Raw genomic sequence first — 17,973 nt, 5'->3', positions numbered from 1 at the left:
CCCTAACCAGGAAAAGCTGAAAGAAAAACAACAACCTGAGCAGGGGAATAGACAATATCACAAAATGTGAGTTCATAATTAAAAAATAAAAGAAAAAGAGAGTTTATACCTTGAAAAGATCAAATTACAAAAGCAGCAAAGATTTAAAAGGTCCTGTTTTTCAAGTTTAATGCACTCTATTACAAGAAAATTACCAGAATATTTGCATGGGTATAAATACAATGATCTACCTACTAATGCTTATTATTAGCAAATAAAAATTCTAAAATATACTTTGACAAATCAGCAGTTAACTTAGCTTTTGAGTTATATAATGCTTAACAGATGATTAATAAGCAAATGTCCTAACAGATACAAATCTTTTTGAGAAATAAAAACATACAGACATCACTTTTACCATTAAGAAGCACTTCTCAATTTTTGTACATTCTGTACATGCTTGCTTGTTAGCTTGTAGTAGTTAAATGAGACGTCAGTAATATGCAAATACTTAAAGGTATTGAGTTATTAGAGTAATGTTATTTTTATATTATATTTCAGTATTTTAATGCTATCCATATTTAAAAAAATATATAATTATCACAAGTGTTGAAATGTAATGGCAGGATTCCACAAATTAAGACAGAGTTGGCATCTGCCTTACCTTAGCAGACAGAAATGTTCCAGGACCTCATTTTCTCTTCTTATATCGGTGTCTTTTTGACATGCTGCAGTCTCCAAACTAAGCATATATATTATTCTGGGGCATTTGCAGTTGAAACTCTTCATTTAACATAAAAATATGTTAAATGTGACCTTTGACATAATGCTGTCTTCACAATCATAAGTACACAGCTTAAATGTAGTTTTGTATTTGTCAGTCTGTACTAAACGACTAAACATTATTGCATGAAGGAAGAGGTAATAGAAAAGAATTACCAAAAGTAAGAAAATATCAAGACTAAGTCACTGGTGAAAGGGAATACTAAGATTTTGGGGGTGGAAAACTTAAAACTGATGTTGCTTATAAATGTCAGGAAAATCTTGGCAAAAAGTCTGGTAGCCTGCCTCAATGAAATTCTACCTAGGGGAGAAGGGCCAGAATGTTTTCATTTTGGGATGATCCAGTACCCTTAAATGGGCTCAGCGTTTTTATACCATTATTTGGGTCATTAGGGTAATATTGGCATAATGCTATTTGACATTAAAAAAAGGCATTTGATACTGCTGAGTGGGGAATTTTGTTTCAGGTTTTGGAAATTAGAGGATTATGTCTGGTAAGCCAAGGCTGTTCTCTGTCTCCAGGATTGTTTATTCTGGTAATGGAAGAGTTAGAATTTAGTGTAAGGTTATCAGAGGTCTTTGAGACTTAGAAGGTTAAAAGTGAATTTTATATGCTTGCAGATGATTGTATGTTGATGACAGAGAATTTGGCAGTTGCTGGACACTGGTCTTGCAGATTTTTGGAGACTTTGCTAAGGCACCAGGTTTCTGCTGTATTGAGGTTAAAACCTCTATTGTTTGTGTTGGCCAAGGGGCTTGGGGTGCTCAAGGGATTTCCTTATAAATTAGTGGATAAGGCTTAGTATTGGGTTATTCCCTCATTAAATTCTGAGAGGAAACATGCATTCAGAATTTGGATAAATTGATAAGTAATACTGAGCAGGAGCTATTGCCAAATGTAGTCTTTCCACACTATACTGGGGAAGATCCAGGCAATTACCACCATGATAGTACCTCATGTTTTTATTTGTTTAGACACTTACTTCTGGATCCAAAACATAGGAATGTATTATATTTGCTGAAATTGTTGGAGGAAGCTGTTCTGGATACCTCAGAGTGGAGGGTGGTGATATGGAAGGTTATCGTTCTCAGATGGATGTCATGTAGAGTGGGGTTTGTCAGATCTCCCAAGATATGTATTGGCATTTCACCAAGGTCAAAGTATGTCTGTTTTCTAGGTGCTCTTTCTCAATAGATGATCTAGAATTTTATTTGGGATAGAATCTCACTGTTATGTTTTGGCTAATTAACTGAAATGGACTTCACTTCAGATTTATGGTACGACCTGAGACTGCTACAGACTGCCATCAGTATAAAGTAAATGGGAAAGGGGAGGTTTATAAGTTTAGGACCAGATTAAGGAGAGTAGCTTAATCTCTTTTGATTTTTTTCAGCAACAGTTTGGTACAAGGGACCAGGATGGTTAAAAACACTGTGGTGGAGTATGCATGCTCTAAGAAAGAATCCGAAGAAGGTAGTACCCTGGGTGAAGTAGAGATCACTGCAGAGAAGCAGGGCAAATGTGAAATACAAACATTTTTGATGTAACATTGCAAATTGTTTGGTAAAGGATGCACAGCATCTGTGGAGCAAACATGGGAGTCTAATTTTGGAAGAGGAAAGGTGGGCAGAAATATGCAAGGATGAGTCCCAGTTAAGTAAATGGCATAAATATGAAGATCAGCAATTGCATGTAATATACATTTGGTGCTGTACCCCACAGAAACTCTGCGACCAAGGAGTAAATGCTGGAGGTGTGATACCCCCAGTGCAGAGACTGAACATATGTTCTGAAGTTGTGCGAGGCACAGAAATATTGGACGGACTTAAAGAGCCTAATTTAGGAAGTACAAGGGACAGATCCATCAGAAAAGTGGACTTTTTGGTAATAGGAATTATATAAGAAAAATTGCAGTAGGCATAGTATCAAAGTGATGATGGAATGGGTTACTGCAAATACAGTTAAAGTGATAATAGAAGGAGGGTGGAAGACCCCATGTACTTCCCTGTATATTCAGCTGAAGCAATATTTACAGGAGTACAACAGGTTTCTCTAATGTATTCCTCAACTTCACGGCCCTTTTCCTCCCTATTTACATTGTCCACTGTAAAGCAGCAACAATAAAGCATTTACAATTTTTATAATTCCCCTTACTTCTGTAATGGTTTCACTTACAAAATGATTCTCTCACGTTTGAATAAAGCTTGCTGGAGTCGCCCAATTACTGACATCATCGAGGCCAGGCAGTGCAGGTACTTTTTTTTTTAATCAGTTCCCTCCCCCAAAGTGACATCACCACAGCCGTCATCTGATTTTAACTAAAATAATAACACCCACCCATTCTGTGATGTCATGGCTCCCTTGTCCTTCCCCCAGACTGAGTGCTGTTCATTTTATTCAGTAGTAGTGTAGTAACACCGATGTTTGAAAACACAGAAATTTGGTATGCATACTTGTACATTCTGCACGGCAAATGATGCTTAGGTGGTGTATCGCTTGCAAACGTCTCTGTTGTATTTGCACCAGATACTGCTATTGTGCAGTGCGGGAATAGAAAGATTAAAACATTACCCTGGTATCAGAGGTGGCAGCGCAACATATTCATAGTGGCTTAACATGAGAGTAGCTCTAAGCAAGCACCATGTGTGAAATCTGAACAAGCACCTAGAATTATTCAGTGCAGCTTCCACACCTTAAGTCTGAAAATGAATTCATATACTCACATGAACAGTAGCTGCATATTGATGGCTAAAGGTGTATGGGCATGTTGGGTGGTTACTACACTGCAAAACTGGTATGTAATGGTGGAGATATTTGGAAGACATGAGCAAACACACCAGTATATTAAAGCCATAGCACCAACTGAACTGGAGGCTGGCTAATAGATTTAGTAAGGGATTTTGTCCATGCACAAATATTTCAACAGTGATTCTTTGCAGTGGCATCCATTAACTGATTCAAGGTAAGTTAACCTTGATGTCCTTTATTTAAAAAGAAAATCAATAAAAAATTTACTTTGTTATAAGTGACTTCTGGACACAAGAAAAAGGAAGGGAAAAATATAGCAATGTGGTTTGTATGTACAAAGACAAATCCAGGGACACTGCAAAAGGTTTTTTTTGCAAACCAACCAGTGGAGTAAAAACATATGAAGGCAAATACTGCATACAAACACACTTTGCACATGTAAGTCTCAATATGTAACAACGTGGAAGCATGAAGTGACACCTTAACACTTAAATTAATAAAGATCTAAACTGGTTAATAGTATAAATGTTTTATACTTTAGCTCCTTCGTGCAAGACCTTACTGGATGTGTTTGCAGTCAAGTAAGGCCATGGCTATAGTGCAGCAAAAAAATGTCCCCATCCAACAAAGGAAATGCTAGAGCAAAGATTAAATTACATGAGTCAAGCACCCTGCTGAGATCTGCCAAACAATGGAATTACCAGGTCAAATTACCCTCAGGACTTTGACAGCTAGGGAAGCTAAGTGTTATGGGGGAGGGGAGAAGTAAATGGACTGGAATTCATTGTCTCACAAATTAGTGCCATTTAAACTAAATTAGAAAAAAGGCAGCAGTAAACAGCACTTTGAGTGTGTTCTGTGGCATTTGCACTGTTTCTGTTTTAAGTAGTCATCCAGCAGCAGGAAATGTTACTTACACTGTTCTGTTTTACTCAGTACTACGCATGCAACATCTATGAAATGACAGGAGCTTTAGGCAAACGGAGGCCTGCATGATGTAACATTTTTGAGCCAAACAATGATTTCTGGGATACTGGATGGCAACCTGATTTATCCAAACCACATCAATATGCCAGCCTCCAGGTGGTCAGAGTCTGGAATTACATATAAAAATACTTAAAATCCTGTAAATAATCCCAGAGTGCTGTTAAAGTGTAGGAAACATCATGCCCATGATGTTTTAAACATGTTTTTTGAGTCTGTGGGTGTGGTACTCCTTTAAGCAAGCATGTAGGCAGAATCTTTCTTTCCTTTAAGTACACTGGTGGGGGGTGTACCTTCCTTCCTGTATGGAATAAATGGTTTGGAAAACATAGACTGTGCTAAAACTGCTTTGCATCTGTACTATTATACTGTTCAACATTATAGACAAATTTAAATACTGGATGTGTGTGCTCCAGAATTGTTGAATGTGACCCCTGTATACATTGTATATACTTAAGTTGGTTGTTAGTTGATTTGTTTTGTAGTATTTATATTTTGTTTAAAATGTTAATAAGACTTGATTGAAAAAAAAGAATAAATCACTGACAGGAAAGAGTGCTAATGTTGTGGTGTACATACTTAAGCCAAACCTTGTGTTGCTATAGTTGTTTGCCTAACATTTTGCTCTTGATAAAAAATTAACAAAAGACTTTACTGGAACTGAGATGAAACCCTCTTGGTATGCCCATTCGTATCATAACAAAAAACAATACTGATTAGTTTAAAATGATTACAGGAAGGAAATAGTCTTTCTCTTGGGGTGGGGGGGGGTGTTGACACTACCCATTTGACCTGAAACCTGCAGCATCTGATCCTAATTGGGGGGGTTGACACTACCCAGTTGACCTGAAACCTGCAGCATCTGATCCTAATGTTTTCAACACTACTGTCAGAGTGAAGTGTTAAGCCCTGCACCAACTGACATGTCTAGATTTTTAGTCATATATGTAAACTTTAACATTCTTGAGTATTACTTTTCACTATTACATATTAGGACTAGTGACTGGGAAATAATATACAGATTTCAAAATGATCAAACAAGATCAACATATGGCATTTTGGCCTTGACAAAAAATATTTTCTAGAAGAAAAAGCTTGAACAACTTGCTTTGCAGTTTCTGATTAAAAAGTTTTCACTACACAGTATTGGAGAATATCCAAGAATTGTATACAAGGAAGAAATATACAGAATTTTAAAATGAACATAAACACATGGTATTTTACTCCTGAGTTAAAAAAGATTTTATTGGAGTTGCGTTGAAATGCTCTTCCTGTGTTTTTTTGATTGTTTGAAAACAATACAGCATTTGCAAATGCTCATGGGAAATCAGCATTTGGCATTTTGGTTGAAAACAGGTGGGGGGAAGATTGTTTGCAAGGAAGAAAATGAAGATGTGCCTTTCTGCAAGATATCCCTTCTCTTCATTACTATTCACAAGCCCATTACTGTTCATTTAGCTAATTAGCATGTTTAGTGGGATACAGCTTTTCAGTGGCTGACTACCTTCAGGCACAGCTTGAGCCATGGTTTAAAGCAAACAGTAGAAGAATGCTGATATCAGCAGCATGTCCTATTGATCTTTTATTCATTTGCACACTTGTTTGCTTTGATCTTCGTTCATTTGCATAATTGCTAGGCAGAGCATCTCTGACTGAAGCAATGTGTTGTGCTTTTGAATATGTGCAAGCAAACATAATAGTAATAAAGAAGCTGTTTGTTACATAAAATCTGCAGGTTATCCACTTGATCAGGGACACCAGATGAGCCAAGTGCTTTAATTGTCAGCAAAGTCTGTATTTCTAACATTTATTTTCACGACTTGACACAGTATACTTAACCTTAAAAAAAATATTAATATTTTAAGATGCATTTATATTCACATCACCATATCAAAACATAGAATTAAAGTTCAGAAACCTATATAAAATATGATTAGCATGATTGAAATGTCAGCTTTGAAATGCTCAAACTTCATATCTCCCAACAATGAGCCATCCACCCCTCAGTATAGTAGCAGTGTAATCCCCAAACCCAGTAAGCTGAAAACCGACTGGACGGAGACATATATTTGCTAGTGTATTGACACATTTACCCATGTCCCATGTTCTGTACCATGTTCCTTCACCTTGGTCCTCTCTGTGTTCAGTTGTACTTGATTAGTGGTTTAAAGAATAGTTTTGGGTGAGAAGAAGATGTGAATGTAAGTATGTGCTTGTGTGCATATGTGCTCATAGTGGAAGGTATGAAAGATGTGAGAGTATGGTTTGGTTGGATTTAAATGTTCACATTAAAGATATGAGTGGATCATACTTAATTAACTTTTGAAATGCACTTGCTATCAATATCAACCCTCAGGCTATACCCTCTTTTGAAGGAGGATTAAAGTAATAAATTCAGTTGTAAATGTGGGAGGGGGACAGCCAATCATTCAGGTTCTGTTTGAATGATATCAAGTGAATCACACTGTTTAACCAGCAGATGAAGTCTGTTCCAGAGGTGGGTGATAAACTTCTCTCTCCACCTTGTTTTACTTGCCTGTTGGTGAAGACTGATTTCCTTGTTTCTGATGTTACTAAAAGTATTGCACTTGTGGTGAGACAGGAGATCAACAACAACCAGATCTCCAGTGGTGTGGTAGGCTTGGAAAAGATCTTCCCTCAAAAGTCTGTAAGAAAGGGACAGAGCCTTTACCGTGTCCTGTTAGCTCATGATCTTATGTCTATGATTTTCTTGATTTAGAAACTCGTCATTTGATACATCTAGTGAGGTACATTTTCAAGAAGGAGTTGTACTCAGTAAATGGCCAAATCACATGACCTCCTTAGATCTGGGTGATATTCCCTTGGTGATTAATTGTGCTAAGTAGAAGGATTTCTTGACAACTGTTCTCTCATGACAAAGAAAAGGTCGAGAATTATCAACCCAAGTTCCAAGATGCCTATAGTTTCATTTTATAGTAGTGTATTGGCATTATAGTATAAAGGTAGGGGTGGTTTACAACATACAGTGATATTGCATTTTGTTGCATTTAATTTCAGCCCATTTTCAGTACAAAAGAAGTTTACATGGAAAAGTTCTTGCCTGTGGGTTTGACTGTCAGAGGGCAACTAACAATAACTCCCACTTTGTAATTTTGCCTGCAAACCTAGTAAGCTAGAGGTTCTGCCACCACCCTGACAAAAAGAAGTTATGTACCTACCATAACGTTCCATGTTAGTTGTCTTCATCTTGCCTTCCTTCTTGCTGGTTGGGATCGGAGCCAATCCTCAGCTCCGACTCGGCCATCTTCAATAGCTCGAGAGCTGTTTACTGGCTCGAGGCTACCCCTTATCCCATAATGCCTAGCAATAGCTACCCAGATCTCGTTTGAAATAGCTAACTCCAGACATAAAAGAATAAACCAGTCAAAAAAATCAGTTGACTATACCTGCCATATTCTCTAAGTCAGTAGAGGAAACAAGTGAACACACAGCCAGTGAAACAGAAAAAAACTCCTCTCAGTCCACTAGGACAGGGGGATGGAGGGTGGGACGCAAGAAAGAAGGCGAGATGAAGACAACTAACATGGAACGTTATGGTAGGTACATAACTTCTTTATGTTAAGTTGTCTATCTCGTCTTCGTTCTTGCTGGTTGGGACAGCATCCCTAGCACCTAAAATCCTGGGTGGCTCAGTGGAACAGTCTGCTCAGAACAGTGGAACCAAAGTCAGCTCTGCTCCTGGAGACCATATCCAACGTGTAATGAGAAATAAAGGTATGAGGGTTTGCCCATGTGGCAGCTGCACAGATGGAATCCATGGGCAACCTAGACTGGAAGGCTACAGAGGTGGCCAAGGCCCTAGTAGAATGACCATTAGGTTTAATAGGTAACTCTTTGTTCCTTAACTGATAAATGAAAGAAATAGTGTATGACAACCATCTGGACAAGGTTACCTTGGAAACTGGGAGACCTTGTTTGCCCAAGGCATAAGAAAGGAATAGTTGGTCCGACTTCCTTACTTCTTTAGTTCTGTGCAGGTAAAAACGCAATTGCCTATGAACGTCCAATTGGTGTAGTTTGTACTCTGCCTTGTTGGTATGATAAGGGAAAAACACAGGAAGATCTATAGATTGGTTTAAATTATTTTCTGAGCAGACTTTAGGGAGAAATTAAGGATTAGTCCTCAGAGCAACCCTGTCCTTATGAAAAACCAAGTATGGAGGACGAACACATAGCATCTGAAGTTCAGAGACTCATCTGGCTGAAGTAATAGCTACCAGAAAGAATGTCTTCCAAGATAGAAACTTGATAGAGCAGGATGCTGCTGGTTCAAAAGGGGGCAAAATTAAGAAGGTTAGGACTAAATTAAGGTCCCAAGGAGGAGGGGGATCTCTCACTGGAGGCCTAAGAAGAGTTGACCCTCTCAAAAAAGCTTTGCAGAGCTTATGAGACATAATGTTTAGAGTTCGAAAAACCAACATGAAGGTTAGAAATGGCCACCATTTGTACCCTGATCATAGCAGAAGTGGACCCGGAGTGAAACAGTTGTGCTAGGAATTCCAGGATTTTGTGGACTGGGGCTGAAAAGGGATAAACATTCCTAGCCTTTGCCCAACAAGAAAAACGTTTCCATTTGCTAGCATAAGTTTTCTTCATTGTAGACTTGTGAGAGGCGACGATAATGTCACGGACTGCTGGGGAAATGCTGGGAAGCCTGGCTAAGGTTGGAAGTGGAGCAACCAAGCCGTGAGCTAGAAAGTTTTGAGGGATTGATGCAACCCGCCTGATTGATGAACCAGGAGGTCTGGAGTCCAGGGTTGATCAAGAAGGTAACTGTGCTGGAAGGGGAACCATATCTGTCGAGACCAGTAGGGGGAAATGAGGATCATTTTGCAACCCAACGATATTGCTTTCTGTATAAGTTTGGGTATCAGGGGGAAATGAGGAAAGGTATAAAGAAGTCCCTGGAGCCAATCGTGGAATAGAGCATCTCTGGGTATGTGACCCGGAAGCGGAAGAAGGGAGAAGTAGATGCTGCATTTGCTGTTGAAGGGGGTGGCAAAGAGATCGCAGCAAGGCTGTCCCCATTTGCGGAAAACAAGATTCGCAACTTCCTAATTCAGAGACCACTTGTAAGGCATGAGGATAGCTCTGCTGAGCCTGTCCGCTATGACGTTGGATCTCCCGGAGATGTGCATCGCAATCAAAAAACGTTGGAAGGAAATCGCCCACTGCCAAAGTCCGAGTGCTTCTCGACACAGGGGGTCGGATCTGGTTCTGCCCTGCTTGTTGATGTACCACACCACTGACATGTCCGTTTGAATAGCAATGGTCCCAGAAGGAAGAGAGACTTGAAGGGCTTGCAACGCCAGGAGCATGGCTCTCATTTCCAGGACATTTATGTGCAGATGGTACTCGTGAGGTTGCCATGTGCCTTGGACTGTCCTGCCAGATAATGCCCCCCCACCCTATCAGGGAGGCGTCTGTCGCCACTGTGTCTACCGGAGGGGGCTGTATGAAAGGTCTACCCTGAGTAACTAGTGGGGAGACCATCCACCAAGAAAGATGTCTTTTACATGCATCCATGATCATGATCATGTAAGTCATGGGTAGCTCTTGGAAAGACCACTGCGTAAACAGAAGCCACTGAAGAATTCTCATATGAAAGTGCGCTGGTGGGATTAGAAGAATGGCTGCTGCCATGGAACCCAGAGTTTGAAGGACGTACCTGACTTGGATCCTTTTGTTCTGCATCAGAACCTGTACCTGCTGATGGATTGCGGACACCCTTTCTAGTGGTAGCCTTGCAAGCATATCCCTTGTGTCCAAGTCTGATCCTATGTAAGTGATAGATTGACAGGGAAACAAGGTAGATTTTTTGAAATTTATTGTAATGCCGTGCTGGGAGCAGATTGTGATTGTGTAGTCCCATGCTTGTATGAGTTGATGCCTGGTGGTAGCAGTAAGGAGCCAGTCATCTAGATACGGAAACACCTGGAATCCTTGATGCCTCAGGTGAGCCATGACCACTGCCATACATTTGGTGAACACCCTGGGGGCTGTGGTGAGACCAAAGGGCAGAGCTCTGAACTGATAATGACTGGCCCCCAGCCAGAAGCGAAGATATCTCCTGGAGGATCTGTCCATCTTTATATGGTAGTACGCGTCCTGAAGATCTATCGAGCACATCCAATTGTCCTGACCCAGAAAGGGTAGAATGGACTGTAGCGTGACCATCTGAAACTTTGTTCTTTGCACAGACCTGTTTAGACTGCTGAGATCCAGAATCAGTCTCCAGTCCCGTCTTTTTTGGTACTAAAAAGAACCTTGAGTAAGTTCTGGATCCGTGCTGGTCTGCTGGGACTTCCTGGATGGCTTTTTTTTCTAGCAGTTTTGAAACTTCTATTACTGCTTGCTCCTTCAGATTGGGTGGAACATCTGGGAGGGTCTTCCTTGACTGTAAAGGGGGTTGATGGAAGGGAATTTTGTAACCCCCGGATATAACGGACCATACCCATCTGTCTTGTGTTAAACTTTGCCAGGCTTTTGGGTACAGCGAAAGTCTTCCCCCGACTGCCTCCAGAGTTGAGCAGCCGGGCAACCCTCCAGGGATGGTGGAAGGGCTTATCAGAGAAGGATTCTCTGTTGCCCTTGTTCTGCGGACCCCCTCTGCCACGGGGGCGGCATCTATTATTATTGTTTCCCCCTCTGCCTCTGGAGGAAAAATCACTACATGTGTCAGGCAAGGCTCCCTGAGATTTACGGAACCACATCTTCCCACTCTTCTGACCCTTGGAGTAAGCTCTAGAGGGAGTGGAAAAATGGACTCCCACAGCAGAGAGAGTCTTGCCTTCTTGCTCACACCTAGTCAAAGTGTCTTTCACATGTGGTCCAAGAAAGGAACCATCAAAGGGAGTGTTGGTGAAGGACATTCGAAAGGGATCGCAAAGTTACACAGCCGCATCCACGCGTGCCCCCTAAGGGCCACCCCGGTACCTGCGGCTCTACTCGCCCCATCGGCTGCATAGGAAATGAGCCTCATGGAGGAGTTAACAACAGAATTAAGTGTCGCTAGCTGGGAAGCTACCTTGGCTTGTGCTCCCTTAGCTTGGAGGGTATCTCCGAGCTCTTTAAGGAGATCCCTTTGAAGTCAGGTAAAATGACACGGGTAGTTCAGTGACCTCATAGAGAAGGTCGCTGAAGCAAATATTCACTTCCCGTATCTGTCCATCGTCTTAGACTCCTTGTTAGGGGGATGGACAGATGAAGAGGTCTCCGCTAACTCTTTTTTGGTGGCTGCTGCTACCACCATAGCATCAACAGGGGACACCTTTTGAAAGGAACTGCTTATCCTGGGGTGCTGTAATGAATTTACTAGGTCTCCTCGGAGTTGCTTCCACTGTATCCAGAGCTGACCAAGCCTTTCGAGCCACCACTGTCATAAGTGGATCAAAAGGCAGAGACACCCAGGAGGTGGAAGGACGGGAACCAAAGGCATCCAGAAATACAGACTCATCCTCAGAAGGGGCTAGGGGATTCCATTTTCCCCTCTGCTTAAGCATTTCTAGGATGTCCGAGAAGGTAACATCTTCAGAGGGGGATCTCGGGGACCCTTCTGAGTCATCTAAGTCTGTAGCAGAAGTGACAGACTCGGGGGATTCAATGTGCTTCCTCTTACACTTTTTCTTCTGAGGGGGCTCTTCTGAGTGATCAGGAGAGGCCTCAGAAAAGGGGGAAACACCCAATGGGGTGTCCTGGAGCATCGGTTCCCTACACTTAGGGTCTGGAGGAGGAGCAGAGGTTGGCACAGGTACTACAGGGGATGGAGCCGGTGGGGCTGATAGTGGAGCTGACTCAGGGGACAGCACACTCCGCATGACATTGAAGATGTTCCTGCCACGATTCAGAGAAAGTTCTGGTTCCGAAGAAATAGGAATCTTTCTCTGCACCGAGGGGGATGGCTCCGAGGCCGATGTTGGAGCCGAGCTCACCTGTGCCGAAGCTCCGAGAGGGAGAACTGGGTCGGACAAGGGTCCAATGCCACTTGCCCCCTCAGAGCCGACAAGGGAGCCCCGGCACCCAGATCCCTCGATGGAAGGTACCACCGAGGGAATCGGAGCCTACGTGTGAACCGAAGGCGATAGTTATCGGAGCTGATGGTTCCACTACTCGAACCCCAACGAACTCCGGCTCCGAACTCATTGGAGTTGGAGGAGGAACATCGAGAGAAGTGGACAGAGCCGATACCTGTTGAGGAGGGCTGGACAACAATTTAGCTAGTGCCTGCGACTTTAGTAACCTACTGACCACTCTCTCCACATCATGATCTCACAGTCTAGAGGATCGAGAGGAGTGAGAGGATCAGTGACTACGCTCGCTCTGAAGTAAAGGAGACCGAGGAGCCGAATGCACCGACTCTAGTGAAGGGGACCTCAGCCTCTTGTGGCTCCACAGTGGCTCCAATGCCTCTGATGGAGCCGACGGGGAGATTGTCTTGTCGGTGCCAGCTGGAACCGACGTAGAAGGTAAATCCTGAACCGAAAACGGCTCTGAACGTGGAGCTGACGGCTTAGTGGATTTAAGGGATTTCACTGGCTGTGAGCGCTTGGCCGGTGAATCCTGGGGTTTTAAAAGACCCCTAAGAATCAGCTTATTCTTACACTCCTGCAGGAATCTTGGGCTAAAGGCATGGCAAATAAAACAAGTGTCCTGTAGATGCACAGCGCCTAAACAATAGATGCAAGAAGTGTTCCCATCTGTCAGAGACATTTTCTGACAGCATGAGTCACACTTCTTGAACCCAGAAACCTTGGATTCCTTTGACATCCTTTACAGCAGAAAAAAAAACAATTATGACAATAACCAGAAGCAATATACAGTCTACAAAAAAAACCCACACCTACTAGAAAGACTATAGCTAAAGGTTTTTTTTTTGAAAGATAATAAGAAAGCCTCTAATTTAAACGACTAGCCTGTAAGAAAAAAGCAGAAGGAAAGCCTCTAACTTAAACGGCTAACCTGACAAGAAGAGGAGGGGGGAGGGGTGGGGGAGAACTCTCTAAGTTAAACGAGTTCTACAAAAAAGGGATACTATAAGATAAACAATTATCTATCACAGAAAAAACTATTGCTAATAATAAAATACTAGAAAAGATAAATTCTAGTGAAAAAGTTACACAAAAAACTCTATACAAGCCTGAGCCAGAAAAACGACACCTCGCAGCTGAAGTGGCAAATGAGATCTGGGTAGCTATCGCTAGGCATTATGGGATAAGGGGTAGCCTCAAGCCAGTAAACAGCTTTCGAGCTATTGAAGATGGCCGAGTCCGATCCCATCCAGCAAGAACGAAGGCGAGATAGACAACTTAACATCATGCATTCCAAACATGTTAAATAGATTGCTTGAATTTTTCCAGCTGTCTAACATTAAGAAAAAACGTTGCTAATAATATATGGCAGTGTGTGGAATTTAAGGTTTGTAAGTAGCATAACCTAGCACAGGCAATATGCAAATAAAAGGCTTGGTTTCATGATATCTGAGTAAAGTTCACAGTCATGGACTTTGACATTCAATTGGCCATTGCCAGAAAATATATTCTCACTTCTAAGGAAAGCATGTCTCTTACAAGTTCTATATGTAATCACCAACTCCATGTTATAGAGGGAGAAAGCTGTAAGTATGCTGCTTGATTTGAGTTTGATTAGTGTCTCGGGGCGCCTTTAAGAGTTGGCCAGGGAGAGTGGCGCCTTTAAGAGTTGGCCAGGGAGAGTGGGAGTGAAGGAACACTGCCAGCTTCCCCATACTGGGTGGATAGAGATGGTTCTAACTCACCCTATGGGTAACAACTAGCAAGACACTAGGATTTTGTCTAGTGGAGATCTAAGCTGGCCCTGCTTATTACTACAGTTAGTGCATTCACACTATGCAGCTGAGAGGAAATTGGCATAAAGACGCATGCTTCGCCTCAGAAGACAATGACTTAGGCTTGAAGTAGACACTGGAGGAGAGAGGTGATCCCAATGAGAAATGGTAGACAGAACCCCAAGAGCAGCAAGCTAGCCCACATCCTATCACATGAATATGATCAGGCAGTAGAGGACTGATGGGGATTTCCTGGCAGGAATGAATCAGTGAGTCACATGGCTCAGAAATATCTGGATTCCATTCTACAGGAATGAATGGGCCAACTGAGTGAAGGTAGAAGGAATTTCAAGGTACATCGAGTAAAGTCCTGGGGAGACAAAAGAGAAAAGAAATAGTTAGAAATGTGGTTCAGAACACGTTTCTATGGTGATAAGAATTGGCTGTTAAATATGTATTTTTTTGCAGTGATGTGTTTTTGATCCCAGAAATGAAGCTGACATTTTCTAATTCTTGTAATTTATTAGAAATGTGTTCATTATGACAAACATAAATAAGACCTGTTTAATATCAAACAGCAAAACAGAACTATCAAAAATATTTCTACCTTCAAAATCTTTTGAAAGATATATTTGACACTGTATGTGGGATGTTAGACTCAGAAACATGTTTCTGTTCTGTGCAGTCCAGTGTAAGTTTAAGATATTCTGACATTTAGTGCACTTTTGGGAAATGAAGTTGAAAAAGTAAAGGTTTCCATTTCTAAGATATCTGCAGTAAGAGAAAGATAGTTGCATCTGGTGATTGAACCTGTTTATTCCCAGTTAGAGCAGCTTTGGGATGGAGAAGTCCTTCCAAGTGAATAACGGAAATGGCATTCTGAGTTGTTTACAGCCTATCTCTCATACAGTCTGCACAACTGTCTTAAATACTTCAATAAATGTGCCCCAGGGAGTCTTATTTTTTTTCAATGGGCATTAATGATCACAGAAGTACAGTCTTAAAAAATGGTTTACTATATGAATTTTAACAAACTGGGCACCAAACACTTTGAGTGGAAGGGGAACCTCCAACCCTTATGAAAGGAGGCTTTCCACACCCATGAATTTCATATAACCTCGGTCTGTTCTTATGGCACCTCGATGTCAGCAATTTTCTGTTATGAAATTTTCTTTGTATTAGTGATTCGTCAGTACAGATTTTGTGAAACATATTTCATTAAAATTCATTTTGGATACTCAGCATGCATCCTTATTTGCTGTGCAGCTTCTCTGCACTCAATGGAAATTATCTCCTCTACACAAGCGACATTTTTACTGTTCCCATAACTTGCAGCATACTTAAAAGCTAGGCTCACTAATCTGCTACTGTTATGTTTTGTAGCAGGCCTTCATGAGCTGGACACAAGATGTCCATTATATTTTTACATTGTCGTATATTAAAGAAGGTGCATGGTCCACAGCCTTACTCTTTATACATGTATACACACATTCAGGAGACCTAATTGTGCCACTGCCCTTGCCTATCTGCAGTATGTGATATGACACAATAGTCTAATTTTAATGTTGCAGTGATCTCCCTTTGCAATTATAGCCAAGGTTTTCATCCTTTTTCTGAAATGGTGATGTAAGAGGAATGTAACTTACTAAGTTATTTCACATATGCAGTATAATACACGCACTATGATCCTAGCAATAATGCAACACCCATTCCTTTTGCTATTCAGTGTTAGGTTAATTTTGATAAATGTTTCTACATTTTTGAATAGTATCTTCTCATTGTTCATGTTTTTCATCATTCATACATTTTACTTGGAAAATAAAATTGCCACAAACCATTACCTATCCAGCCTACTGTGGAAGATATGATTTTTTCTTCTTTATTGCTGTGTGCATGTTAATGACTTTAGAATTTGGATGTGTATCTTTAGTCCTATCACCACTGTTTCAAATGTGCATATGCTCCCTAATGGCAATATTATCAACAGACTTATTCTAGCTTATTTCCTTTATGCATATGGCACCTCTATGTGTCTCCCCTTTCCATGTGAACTCAAGAAGTTTTGTTATATAGTATTGTAACCGACCATCTTTTTACAATCCTATCATGGACATATTCACAATGACTAAAATTAAACCCTATCAGTCAAGGTGCACAACAGTATAAAATCATTTGACTTTTTTGGTCTGTGTATTTCCTGCAGGTAATTTATGAAGGACAGTGGAAAAAAAATCACATGTAGAACATAATCTGTGTGCTGTCTTGCATGCTGTACTAATACTAACGATCTAAGTAGCAGAAGTGCTGAAATCATCTAATTTCATCTGAGAAATATCATCACATCCTCCTCCCCATTTTCAAAACAGGACTTGCCAGCATCTTTCTCCAAATCTTTCTCCTCATTTGGTCTGTTGGCTGTTGATGTGCCTATTTTTCCCACCCCCTCATGAGTACGGTGTTTAGTGCATGCAATATTTACCCTTCTGGGTACTATGTGTGTATTTTTATGCATATAACAGTTCTTTAGCATTCCTAAATTCTAAGCGGCTGTTCACTGGATTTCATGACGAGTCACTCTAAGTGCAGTATTCTTCTCAGACCTCTGCCCCTATAAGTGGTAAACTTTAACTGAGTTCCTACTTCCGCCTACCCTAGCTGAGTCCTTCTAGGTCACTATTCAGAGCAGAGCTCTGTCCCTCCATACTGTAGAGCTTGCCCATTCTAAAAGCAGTAATGATAATGAAGAACACAGTGATGAATCTGTTGTTTCAGTGGATTCTGAGTGAAGTTTCGGACATTTTGTAAGCAGCTACAAAAATGGTGGCCAAAGGGTGAAAAAATAGGCTGATAGAGTTCCCCAGGAAGGAACACCCTGGAAGCACCAACTTTAAGTATATACACACACATGCATCTGAGTGCCCAATCTGCATGTTGTTCTTTTGATTAGTTCTTACTTGGCACACTGTTAAAGCAGCTTTTTGGCTATCTATGACTGTTCACATGCCATACACTAAAGTGGCAAGCATAAGGCATTTTCATATTAGAAAGCAGAATTACTGGGGGTTGTTGACATTTTCTGTGACTGTTTTTGTAAGGTGTGCAGTGAAACTTTTACAGTGAAAATGTCACTGTGACTATTGCCTTAGACTCATATTATGTAATAATTCAAATATGGAGGTATCAGTAAAGCACATCGCTATGAATCTAAAGCTGAATATTTAATGGATTGCATGGTCGCTCCAATTTCAGTGGAGTGTGTCTTCATTGTGTGATATGCTTTGCACAGCTCAACTCACACCAGATTTTCAGTAACCTGCTGACATGTTTGAGGAATAAAGAGGGCAAAACACAGTCATATGTGATTTGTGTAGTATGTAGCATAAAGCAAAAGGCTGTTATTTCACTTTTTCAATTTTAGCCTTGTTGTTATGACACACAAAAGCAAATGACCTTTTGTTATGAGATTACTGTTAGAAGGATGTTCCAAATTACAGCATCAAATGTTTGAGCTTCAAACTACTCAGCTCTTGAGGGAACCATTAGGAGCATACTTAGTGTTTTCCATTTTTTATGTGGTCTTCACTGCTTGCTGATCATCAGGGCCTAAAGAAAAATTGTCCCATTCATTCCCCAT

At 41.0% G+C, this 17,973-nt stretch overlaps 1 protein-coding gene across 1 annotated transcript in view; it reads left to right on the top strand.

Moving 5' to 3' along the window:
- Positions 1-17,973, top strand: part of LOC122791455 (mucin-6-like) — a 1,068,266-nt gene that overhangs the window by 746,729 nt on the left and 303,564 nt on the right. The window lies entirely within an intron of this gene.

The sequence above is a fragment of the Protopterus annectens genome, chromosome 17.part0, assembly GCF_019279795.1.
Source record: "Protopterus annectens isolate FY-2018-M chromosome 17.part0, PAN1.0, whole genome shotgun sequence".
In the NCBI taxonomy this organism is placed as follows: domain Eukaryota; kingdom Metazoa; phylum Chordata; order Ceratodontiformes; family Protopteridae; genus Protopterus; species Protopterus annectens.
Note: the sequence above shows the minus strand (reverse complement) of the source record. Positions and strands in the feature narration are given on the sequence as shown.